This window comes from Amblyraja radiata, chromosome 10 (genome assembly GCF_010909765.2).
Source record: "Amblyraja radiata isolate CabotCenter1 chromosome 10, sAmbRad1.1.pri, whole genome shotgun sequence".
Taxonomy (NCBI): Eukaryota; Metazoa; Chordata; class Chondrichthyes; order Rajiformes; family Rajidae; genus Amblyraja; species Amblyraja radiata.
The window spans coordinates 36,410,670-36,421,869 of record NC_045965.1 but is presented as its reverse complement, the minus strand read 5'-3'; the positions used below and the strand labels follow the sequence as shown (position 1 = coordinate 36,421,869).

The 11,200-nt window shown below is 38.8% G+C and overlaps 1 long non-coding RNA gene across 1 annotated transcript in view; it reads right to left on the bottom strand.

Moving 5' to 3' along the window:
- Positions 1-1,899: 1,899 nt before the first annotated feature.
- LOC116977791 overlaps positions 1,900-11,200 on the bottom strand; it is a 9,760-nt gene continuing 459 nt past the window's right edge. The window contains exons 1-3 of the long non-coding RNA XR_004413304.1: positions 9,885-11,200; positions 8,049-8,339; positions 1,900-1,910 (exon numbers count right to left, since the gene is read on the bottom strand). The exon at positions 9,885-11,200 is cut by the window's right edge and continues 459 nt beyond it. This is a non-coding gene — a long non-coding RNA (uncharacterized LOC116977791). The remainder of the gene's footprint in view (positions 1,911-8,048; positions 8,340-9,884) is intronic.

Below are 11,200 nucleotides of genomic sequence, written 5' to 3'. Positions count from 1 at the left end.
CTGATCCGCAATTCCGTGTCCCTCACCATCTTCCAGTCCCGCCTCAAGACCCATCTCTTCACCTCTGCCTATCCTTAGCCCCACGTCCCCGTCCCTTTTCATCTGTGCATTAATTGCCTCATACTGTGTTTTGTATTGAATTCTGTCTTTACTTTGTGTACTAGTCATGTCTCTACTATTTATTTCATTCCCCTTACATGTTTTTCCTCTACATGCTCAATTTTTGTGTCCTTGAGACTCTTGAAAGGCGCCCATAAATAAAATTTATTATTATTATTATTATAACAACATTGATAAGTGACTGTCAATGAGTTGCCAAGAAGCAACTGCATTCTTCCTGCAATTATGGCAAATGAAACTGGAATGGTTCTCAGTAAACTTTCTGATGGATTTCTTGTTATAATCTTAAAGGCTCTGATCCCAGTTTTAGCTTTCAGAAAATATGTCATGGCAGGGCATAAGCCATCCAACCTTTCCATATTAGCCTAATCTCAGACGCTGCATGTTCCGAAAATAAGATAATTATTGTATCAATATCAAACAAGGCTACTTTTTTTCATTTCTTGTCAGGTACATGCATTGTAATATAAGAAGATACTGGTGGTGACAGGGAATATGGATAGGCAAATAAACTACAGCATATTCTGACAGAAAACAAATTGACCAGATGGGACCTTAAAGTACAATACAAATGGTTGTATTTATGTTGTAAGAATTAGTGAAGGAACGGTGGAGATTGTAATTGACAAACTACAGTGAGGTGCTCTCAACTTTCCCCTCCTCCTCAGTGCATCGCAAGGGCATCAAGTCCTCTGTCTTGTGGGAAGAGAGCATTCATTCCAGCATCATGTCCACCTGCATTTGATTGTACCACTGGAATTTGGCTCTCTTGCTTTCAGCTGCTTCCAGCTGTTATTTTGAAATCATTTTGCATCAGCCACAGTTTCTCCACACTCATCAACAACACTATTGCACTAATCTTGTCAAACTGGAGACACCTTTACTTTCCTACCTGTTAATTGCCATCCAATTATGCCAAAAAAGCTAATTCTATTCCACAATATAATCGTCTGAAGCAGGGTCTCGATCCGAAATTTCACCCATTCCTTTTCTCCAGAGATGCTGTCTGACCCGCTGAGTTGCTCCAGCTTTTTGTGTCTATCTTTTGTTTAAACCGGCATCTGCAGTTCCTTCCTAGACATAATCGTTATTTGATACAGGGAAAGGATTTATAACTTAGCTTTTGGGTAGCAACAATTTTATGACCTTTCAAACTACAAAATAACAATTGCTTTCTTGAAAGAACCTAAAGATGATTAAAGAGCAATATTCATCTATACAGCTTCTTTAACATACAGAAACATACCAAAAGATTGCACAAAGTTGTCAACAAATACATATCGAATGCTTGGGAGGTTAAGTGTGGCTAATTAAAATTAAGAAATTAACTGGTATCAGTAATGGTGTCCGTGGAACTTTCAATTATTGTAGAATCCATCTGGTTCAGAGAAGGAAATCTGCCACATTTTTAAATCTTTTCTTATGATTCCAGACGTACAACATTATAGCCAACTCCTAATTGTTTTCTCAATTACAATTTAGCAAGCCATTCAGTTCTATGAACTGCACTGCTTTGAAACACAGAATAAAATCACATTGGATACCCAGCATTAATCCCAACACCAATTTCAAACACAATAAAGTTGCATCCAGCCCAGTCAAACTTCCAAATTATATATACTCATATATTTGTGAGTATATAACTCACAAATATTTGGAAATTGAAAAATCTGCAGATACTGAAAATCCAAAAATAAAGCCAAAAAATGCTGGAAAACAGCAGAGCAGGCAGCATTGGTGGGGAGAAAACTAGAGTTAACATTTCAGGAATACGCTGAACTTCCTGTTGCCTGCCAATTTAATTCTTCATTTCACTCCCAATCTGACCTATCTGTGGTTTCCTCCACTGTTATAATGTGGGCCAAAGTATGCTTTGGAACAATGCCTCATCATCCATCTGGGCACATTGCAGCCATCTGCATGAATATTGAATTTGTCAACATCAGCTGCTTAGTTTCTCTATCTGTGAGATTAGTTTTTTTTTCTCTTTTCATTTCCATCTGACTTCTGGACACCTCCTGCATTTAACAACTCTTACACTCCTTTGCCTCTGATCTCACTCCCCAAGTCCAACTACGCTCATTGCATTGCTTTGAATAACTGACCCCACTAAATGATTGACCAGATAATCATGTTTCCAGTTTAACATAGAAAATAGGTGCAGGAGTAGGCCATTCGGCCCTTTGAGCCTGCACCGCCATTCAATATGATCATGGCTGATCATCCAACTCAGTATCCTGTACCTGCCTTCTCTCCATACCCCCTGATCCCTTTAGCCACAAGGGCCACATCTAACTCCCTCTTAAATATAGCCAATGAACTGGCCTCAACTACCTTCTGTGGCAGAGAATTCCAGAGATTCACGACTCTCTGTGTGTTCCAGAGATTCACCACTCTTTGTGTGAAACCCAGGGCAGCATTGATCTCACCCTGTTAGAGATATCTACCTTGTCCAACGCATCCATCACCTGGCCACCCTGTAGATTGACACCAACATGTTTTTTCTCCCCAGTTCTGAAAAGGGGGTTTTGACCTGAAACCTTAACTTTGCTTCCACACAGGCTGTACGACCTGCTGCGCTTTCCATTATTTTTATTTTTATTTTAGAAACATTATGGAACGTTCCAAATTGTGACCCACCTGCTAGTCAGACAACATCTCGGAGGGTACTTGAAAAAGTAGAGGCAAAAAGACATTCCCCTTCATGAGAAAATCTAAAGCTCAGGGCATAATTTTGGAATGTAGGGTAATCCAGTGAAGATTGAGATGAGGACGAACTTCTTTCCTCAGAGGCTCATGTCATAGCAGAAGTGTCCATGTCGCGGGGCTGGAAACTGGAAGTATCTTGAGCTAATTCTGCTACCACCATCATCTATTGCAATGTGATGGTTCCCACTGATTGACCTTGTGTCCTTTTCAGGAAGGACGATGATAGCGATGTCAACATTCGGGCGGCAAGTTGGCACAGCGGTGGAGTTGCTGCCTTACCGCGCTTGCAGCGCCAGAGACCCAGGTTCGATCCCAACTATGGGTGCTGTCTGTATGGAATTTGTACGTCCTCCTTGTGACCTCCTCCGAGATCTTCGGTTTCCTCCCACACTCCAAAGACGTACAGGTATGTAGGTTAATTGGCATGGTATAAATGTAAAATTGTCCCCAGTGTATGTCGGGTAGGGTTAATGTGTGGGGATTGCTGGTTGACGTAGACTTGGTGGGCCGAAGGGCCTGTTTCCGCACTGTATCTCTAAACATTTGAAACATGGAAGATGGACGCGAAAGCAGAAGAGGCTCATTAACCTTTGGATTTCTCTGCCCCAGTTAATAAGTGTCGCTCTCACCTCTGAAGTTACATACTGCACACTTAGTCAGTGGTTGAGAGGATATAACTGCAGTTAAAGGATCCGGAAAGGGATCCAACTTTCTGCTTTTCCGACAATGTGTATGCAGGAATGTGAGTAGGACCACGGTTGGTCTTCTACCTCAGCACTATCAATTCTACCTCATATCCCTGCACTATCCCCGTATCTCTGGATTCCCTTAATATCCAGAAACCCATCAATCTCTGTTTTTAAGTTAGCCATTGTGGAGAACTAAAAGTCATTTTCTCAGAATAAGTGGTTGCACATTTACGATTGGGGTGAGGAGGACTTTTTTTCAGTGAAAATTGTAAATGTTTGGAATTCCTTTCCCTGGAGACGTTTGAATGCTGTGTTATTAAATACATACAATGTTGAGATCCATAGATATTCAGATTTTAAGCAAATCAAGAACCCAGGACCAAGCAATAAAGTGGAGTAGCATCGACAAACCTGCAAAAGCTTGTTGATCGCCCAACCAGACTAAGCGGAGGTTGGGCGATCGTTTCGCTGAACACCTCCGCTCAGTCCGCAATAACCTACCTGAACTCCCGGTGGCTCAGCACTTCAACTCCCCCTCCCATTCCCAATCCGACCTCTCTGTCCTGGGTCTCCTCCATTGCCAGAGTGAGCAACACCGGAAATTGGAGGAACAGCACCTCATATTCCGCCTGGGTTGCTTGCGTCCGGATGGCATGAACGTTGAATTCTCCCAGTTTTGCTAGCCCTTGCTGTCTCCTCCCCTTCCTTAACCCTCGAGTTGTCTCCTCCCATCCCCCCGCCCTCGGGCTCCTCCACCTCACTTTTTCCTTCCTTCTCCACCCCACCCCCCATCAGTCTGAAGAAGGGTTTCGGCCCAAAACGTCGCCTATTTCCTTCGCTCCATAGATGCTGCTGCACCCGCTGAGTTTCTCCAGCATTTTTGTGTACCTTCGATCTTCCAGCATCTGCAGTTCCTTCTTGAAAAGCTTGTTGAATGGTGAACAGATTCAACGGGTCATTTAGTCACTCCTGCTTCTCTTTCTTATGTTCTTATGATGTACCAAAAACAGTTTACATTTACATAGTGCCTTCCATATGGGAGTGCTTTACTGAAATGAGAAATATGGATGCTGAACTTAAAGGAAGGGCATTAACTGTGGTGAACATCAGATTTTAAAGAACCTTTTGAAAGTGGTGAAAAAAGGTGGAAGAAGGGCAGCAAATGTGAAAGTGCTGCAGCAGTTTATAGAATATTTTTTACAGAAGCAAGGCAAATTAAATTAGTTTTTTAATGAATTAATTAAATTAGTTAATTATATAAGTTCAAAGTAAAGGTCCAGAGGTGAGCTGATAAGCAAATTGGTGGCGTCTATCAGTCTCTTTGCTTTACCAAGCCCTTCTCCTCTGTATGACTGAGACTTTTCTACCAACCAAAAATCTTCGTCAGAGATTTTTCTTTAGGACTTCCTATGTTGTTCTTTGTGACTCTGAGTGAGAGTGCCTTTCTCCTTTTCTTCAACCATCATTTTCTTCATTGTTTCCAACTAAGTTTCATTCATCATCTCCACTGATAATACTCAGTAACAGAACAGTATTAACTTCTGAGGGGAAGAAAATCACCTCCAATATAAATGTTTTCTTTCCTTAGAATAATTCCATTTAAAGCTGTTCCTTGACAAACACTGTTGTAATTGTAAAGCTAAATTTCCATAACTTAAACAAATGCCCCAATGAGGAAATCTTCCTAATCTTTCATGAAGCCAGCTTTAAGTTAAGAGCCAACAAGTAAATGTTTTTCTTCTTTGGGAAGAGACTTTTCAGTTTTAAAGGAACATGAGTCTACACTATTTTGTTAGTGTTCTACCAAAATAAATATAGCAATTAAAATATTTATTAATTGAACAGACAAATCGAGCATGGACATTATGGTTAAGAAATAAATCTTTATTCAAATATGTACAGAGAATCAAACACAGCATATTACCGGAAAAATACATATTTTATCTTGTATTTATGTATATTTGGCACTTAAGCAAAATATGCAGTTTATCGAAATCCAAATGCCATCAGAGTATTGATGGATACTATCGCAGTGCCACATATGTGCAACAGAAATGACTTGGGGGAAAAAGCTCAATCCTAATTAAAATGCAACTTTATTTGTGTGGGGCTGTTTAATGATATTGGCACCAGAAACTGTATGGGGACCACCAGGGATTTGGAAAGCTGTGGTGTAGCCACATTGGCTTCTTCATGTGTGGTAAAGTAATTATTGTGGACAGGAATTTCCTGCTGGAAACACGTCCTCTGTTGTTCATACACTGTGCGTGTGCCATAAATAATTGTAGGTGTGTTGAAAGAGACCCAATGTACATCAGATGTGATATGATCAAAAGTTTCAGTCCCCTTGTCAAAAAAAAATCTCAAATTTTAATTTTTGACAAGTTGTGTTTACAAGAAAAATCGCAGTGAATTTGTAATCTCCAGAAACCAATGAAGGGAAATATTTTGGGGTTAAAGACCTGCACAGAAAATATGGTGCATACAAGCCAATTATAACATATAAGGGTATTAAATGAACTCTATTAGCAATATACATTACGTACTACGTTGAATCAAGCTAGTCATGTTGGTGTGCAACAGGCTATAAATGAACTTAAAATTGGTCCAATTAAAAAAATAGCAATGTTTGTGCCATTTAAGTTTCAAGCAATGATAAAACACCATGCACTGGAAAGACACCAATTGTCTATCAAGTGCATCATCCATTATTGATTGTAAATGCTTACTACACGCAACTCTGATAACTAAAGCACAGGATGGGATGTCGAACATGGAGATTTCATTGTTTCCCCTCAAAACGTTCCATCTTCCCTCAAAGATTAACCAAACTTCCTCGAAGATTCGCCATATCCTCCTTTCAAAGTCTTGTTTGGTTCTCTCAAACCCAAGCACTAAGCACCCATAGGAGCAAACATATTAGCCTAATGTATTATGAAAGATGCACATCAACAATTCATACTTTGACAGAATCGTGCAACAATTAAATGATTATCACTGTGGAGACAACAACATCAGGTGAACAGCATGGCTTCATAGTCTCCTATAAATCGCAAAACTAACCTTATTTAAATCCTTATATCTAATCTTTCATTGTTCTGGAGTCAAAGTCCCAGGTTTCTCCATCGGGTTCAATAATTACAGTGGAAGAAGAAACCCCACTGGTAACATCTCAGGGTCAATAGAGAGAGAGAGATGATGAATATACTCATGACAGGGTTGCTAGACCACTGAATAATAAGGAAATAAGGAGAATGAATGGAATGCTCAATACATGATCAATATATGAAATGAATAAGTGAAATGTATAGAACATAAAATTAAAAGTGAATGAAAAGAATGTAGACTATATGATTGTAAATCTGAAATTTGGCAGATTTGTCTTTTTTGGTTAATATATTGTTTTGGAGATTATCATCTCAGATAGATCAGTACCTTCTAAAAATGCTTTTGTTTCTGTTGACAATAAATCAGGATGTAAATCCTGAGTAAATTTATTCAAACCAATCCCATGGAAATGGTAAGAAGGAACTGCAGATGCAGATGCTGGTTTAAACTGAAGATAGACACAAAGAGCTGGAGTAACTCAGCAGGACAGGCAGCATCTCTGTAGAGAAGGAATGTATGATGTTTTGGATCGAGACCTTTCTTCAGACAGCAGGACTCGAAACATCACCCATTCCTTCTCTCCTGAGATGCTCCCTGTCCCGCTGAGTTATTCCAGCTTTTTGTGTCTATCGTCCATTTAAATGGTAGTTGAATTTTCAAGATTTTCCCTTCCTCAATCTAACACTTAATTCAGTCATCTACTGGTAGCAAATACTGAAACAAAATTAGTCAGGATGTGCTGTGTTAATGAAGGTAACTAATTATTCCATGTACAGAATTAAGCCGAGCAATACCATGCTACATTTTTGTCCAAAATTAATCATTCTCATTACCTCATTCTAGTAAGAGAATCTCAACTTCTTGCCTTGGAGAATATTTGTTTGATATTCCAAAATATTAGGTAAATTCAAAGCCCAAATATTCTTTCTGCTTTATTATTTGTCATGATGTCTTTGAGATTGGAGGGTGGCAACGTAAAGTTGTAATTAAACTTTGATAGACTTTAACCACTAGATATGCTTTAATGCAAAGGGACTAACAAAGGGACCCTGCCTGACCTGTTCAGTATCCCTCACAGTCAAAATACAAGGGATTGGACATTTACTTCAGAAAAATTTAGGGTCAGCACAGTGCCGCAGCAGTGGAGCTGCTGCCTTGCAGTGCCGGAGACTGGTTCGATCCTTATTATTGGTGCTGTCTGTATGGAGTTTATACATTCTCCCCATGACCATGTTGGTTTTCTCTGGGTGGTCTGGTTTCCTCCCACATTCCAAAGGTGTACAGGTTTGTTGGTTAATTGGCTTTGGTAAAATTGTAAATTGTCCCTAGTGTGTAGGATAGTGCTAGTGTACAGGGATCGCTCGCCAGTACAGACTCAGTGGGCCAAAGGGCCTGTTTCTGCACTGTATCTCTAAACTAAACTAAACTACATTTCTTCACCAAAGGGATTTTTGGAGTTCACTACCCAGGGGGCTGTGAAAATCAACACTGATTGATAGATGTTTGGATATTAAAAGAGTTAACAAATAGGTATGGAAAGATAGTGCCAAGATATTTAATGCTGGAGTAGGTTGAAGAGACCAGATCGTCCACCCCTGCATTGATTTTGTTATTTTCTCAGATTCCTATGTTTTCCAGCATTTTCTGTTTTTATGCCCAGCATCTGTTATATTTTGCTTCTGGACTTTACAGCAGTTGGTTTTGCTTCTCTGTCTGAAAATAATAAGAAAATAACACATAATTACATTGAACTATATTGAACATAACATTCTTGTCTGTAATTGTTTTTCCCCATTATCTGCATAAAATCTTTGCACTGACGTATTCTCCAAAGACTTCGATGAACTCTTTAATTTGAACCAGATAAGATAAGAATTTTTTTTTTGAAAAAAGGTCTTGGCCAAGTGATTTTGTCACTATCTTTTAAGTTTCCTGAAACAGACCTAATTTAATAAATATTCTGAACCAGCCTATAAAATGAGTTGACTGGATTTGGCTTGTTTCTCAAAAGCTTGGCTCAGGGCAAGGGCTGATGTAATTATAATAAGGAAAATCTAGAAAGAGGTCCGACCGAATGAGACTGGATCAAAATCTCTCGTGCGCAAAGACAGAGAGGAAAAGATCCAATATCATGCTCTACCTTAAGCAATAATGTTCACTTTTGTCCCTATATTTCACCCTTTTGACTCACCTCTAGTGAGTGCAGAGGACACTCAGCAATATTTGTGGAAATTAAATCCTGTTATTTTTTGGGGGGGAAACGTGGCCTAGTCTTTCCTTTTATCTCAATACTGCATTTTATTTCTAACACAATTCAAATGTAATCAGATTAATTGTGGTCAGAGCAGACTAAAATATAGTCCCAGACAAACACAATTGTAAATCAGGCAGCATCCAGATGACATTTAAACTTCGCTTTTCATCTGCTGAATAATTATGGCAGTAGTTTTCAACAAAGCCAAAGCCAACAGGGATTTTCAATAACTTTCCACTTAACAAAAACATTTTCAAAATAAATGGACCAAGGCAATTGACTGGAATTTGGCAACTGCATCAGTTAATGGAAAAGCTATAGTGCTATAGTTATGGATAATTATTCTATCTCAAGGGCTGTCCATGTCTTTTTCTTGGTCGGTAGGTGGACCCTCAGTGTGATTCCTGCCATCGAGGCCTTGTCAGTGGTCAAGAGATGCAAATAGTGGCTATTAATACCAGGGCAAAAAAACTGCAGATGTTGGAAATCTGAAGATAATGCAGACCAGAACATGTCAGTGGAGAGAGAAACCAAGTCAATGCTTCAGATCATTTCATCAAAACTGGAAATAGAAAAGAAACAAGTTTTAAGATGTCAAGAAAATGTGAAGTAGGAAAAGGGAGCAAATGGGAAGAACTGTTGATAGGGGAAGGGTCAGAAGAAACTAAATGACAAAAGAGCTGAAAGTGCAAGTGTGTAGCAACAAGTTACAAAATTTACAGCTGTAAATGTCAAATAATTTCACAAAATTTCCAAAAATATGCAGATGTTACAATTGGAATTAAAATGTCAGAAATGCTCATGATCTTAAAATCGCTAAATGCAAAGATGCTTCCAAAAGTTATAATGAATCATGTCGAAAAGTTAGATTTTAAAACAATTGTTAAACTAAAATAAACAACATTTAGCACATTTAGGAGATTAAATATAATTTCATGTCTAATTTTACATCCTCACCATCCAAAGGCTTCAAAAAAACATTTTCATGTAAATAAATGAATTACCTGCACTTCTTCACATAGAATATTGTATTTGCTGCTCACATCATGTTCTCCATGACATTACAGATCACTGCTTTGTGGAATTCTTCCATTCAGTCCTCAGTTGAGACGCCGAGTTTCCAATCACTGGAAAAAAGACAAAATGAACAGAAATAGATGATTTTGCCATTAACGCCTATTCCGCCATTTGACACCATCAAGGCTAAGCATGTGTCATTTTAACATATTCCTGTTCCCATTCTCTTTGATTCGCATATAGAAATATATTTCTTAAATATATTCATTGGCTTGGCTTCTAGAGCCCACTTACATCCTGATTTCTAATCATTCACCCTTCTTTGTGTGAAGACATTTCTCCTCACTTCAGTCCTGAATCTCTTATCGTGTCCACTCAACTGTGACCCATCATTCTAGATACTGGCACCAAGGGAAGCATCCTTCCTATGACCAGTCTGATCAGTCCTGATAGAATTCATGCATTAGAACCCATCTCATTCTTCCAAACTCTTGCGACTACAAATGTAACATTTCTGAAATATTATTTGCATTTTCATCTTTGAAAGCAACAAAGTATTTGGATAATTGCTCATTCATTTCTCCATTCTCCCTGATGAAGTATCTCTCTTGTGACTGTAGCTGTCCTGATCTACACTAATCATTTTCTTTTTTTCATTTTCCGCAGAAGCATTAGCAGTCCTTTTTATATTCCCAACAATGTTACTTTTTTTGCTCAAGTTTACTCTCACGTTCTTTCTTACTCTTTTACCTAGTGTTTTGTCCTATGTTGAAATCTAAACTGCTCCCGATTGTGAGGTTTCCAATGTTGCCCAGCCATTTTATGTAACTCCTCTATGGATCTAACCATATCCGTAACTTATTTTAAAGACCAGGGCAACATCACTTTCCCTTTTGTGTTTAACATTGGTCAAGTATGTATTGCAGTTCATATACTTGTTCCTTAAACATAAGCCAATTGTCACTTTATTTTAGCAACTTTGGAACTCTTCAAAGAAAGAAACTCCAGGATGTGTTATTAATGACAGTGTACATCATGCCTTCTCCAACAAATATGGTTTTGTACAATACAATATCATTGCGGGTATAATATTGGACTAGTCTCCTGAGACCAGGACTATTCATTCACTGGAATGGGATGTATCCCCCCCCCCCCCCCCCCATGGCACTCACCAAGTTTAAATTCAAGTAATTATCATCACAAACAGAAAGCTAGTATCAGTGACTATGACAACAAAACTGCTGGATTGTTATTAGGACCCACCTGATTCACGAATGTCCATCACACAGAGATGTGACTTCCT